Source organism: Mastomys coucha, unplaced genomic scaffold, assembly GCF_008632895.1.
Source record: "Mastomys coucha isolate ucsf_1 unplaced genomic scaffold, UCSF_Mcou_1 pScaffold1, whole genome shotgun sequence".
Taxonomy (NCBI): Eukaryota; Metazoa; Chordata; class Mammalia; order Rodentia; family Muridae; genus Mastomys; species Mastomys coucha.
In genome coordinates, this window is record NW_022196891.1 from 10,453,642 (window position 1) to 10,455,049 (window position 1,408).

Genomic DNA, 1,408 nt, shown 5'->3' on the forward strand with positions numbered 1-1,408 from the left:
CTGCCACCACATGAGACACCTGGGTCTTGGTTTTCACATTTTATTAGTAAGCACAACGGGTGAGAGGTAAAAGGCCTAAAATACAACGCAAAGTCAGGATCGGAATCCCCAAGGCAGAACTGTGCTTAGCTACAGAGAGGCAGCCACACTTGTGCGTTCTGGACCCCGGCTGCAGGGCCATTTTATTTAAAGGACGCTTTGTTCTTTGTATTCTTCAGCGGCTGAGCTGGACGCCAGTTGTCCACCTTCAGTTCTTCAGGATCCCCTTCTGCATCGCAGTTCAGTCTACGGAAATGAGACATCTGCTCACCGCTGACAGTAATGGGTTCCTTGAGCAAGATCCAGGTCACACCTTCCAGCCAGAGGCGGAGTGGTCAGAGAGCCAGTGCATATCCAGTAGTCCAAGTTTCCAGGAAGAAGGGAACAAGGACACACTACAGGACGGCTAGACGGTCGACAACTTCTGCTATGCCCCCAATCACCGGCATGACCATGTCTCACCACTGGGAATACATACAGCAAGCACAACGGACCAGAGAACTGGCACAAGGACTTCCCCATCGCCAATGGAGACCGTCAGGCCCCTGTGGACATTGACACGGGGACTGCCCAGCATGACCCTGCCCTCCAGCCTCTGCTTATATCTTATGATAAAGCTGCTTCAAAGAGCATCGTCAACAACGGCCACTCCTTTAACGTGGAGTTTGATGACTCCCAGGACTATGCAGTGCTGAAAGAAGGACCCCTCCAGTGGCTACTACAGATTGATCCAGTTTCATTTTCACTGGGGCTCGTCTGATGGCCAGGGCTCTGAGGGCCAGGGCTCTAAAGCTGTGCAGCAACAAGATAGATTGGCTGTTTTGGGTGTTTTTTTTTTTTTTTGAGATTGGACCTGCCTCACAAGGCCTTCAGAAAATCCTTGAAGCACTGCATTCCATTAAAACAAAGAGGAAGCCTGCAGCCTTGGCTAACTATGATCTTTTCTTGTTTTCTTTTTAATCCTCATTCCTGCCCTGGAGAACCTGTTGAGTGACTGAGCCGGCTTGGTCACTAAAGGGAAAAAAATAGACATAGTCAACTGTAAGTAGTTCTCCTGTATCTTCCTTGAACCTAGATTTTCATAGTCTCCCTTTGTGGTTTAGCATCCTCATGTATAATGCAGACAGCCTCTTGGCTAAACTCACAGCACATCTAACACAAGAAGACTAATGTCTTTTATATTTCATTCAGGGCCAGTGAGATAGCTCCGAGCACAAGTGTGCTTGCTGCTGTGAGAAATAAATTTCTTGGGTCCTATTTTTAGTAAGCATGTTTAGAGGCCATTGAAGAGTCACAGAATAGCAGCAGGTGGTGGCCATTTTCCCCTAACCTAAGATAGTTTAAAAGCTGAATGCATGGGATGGCTCAG

The 1,408-nt window shown here is 47.9% G+C and overlaps 1 pseudogene; it reads left to right on the forward strand.

Annotated features, from left to right (window-relative positions):
* Nucleotides 1–492: 492 nt before the first annotated feature.
* Nucleotides 493–999, forward strand: LOC116069517 (annotated as a pseudogene).
* The last annotated feature ends 409 nt before the right edge of the window (nucleotides 1,000–1,408 follow it).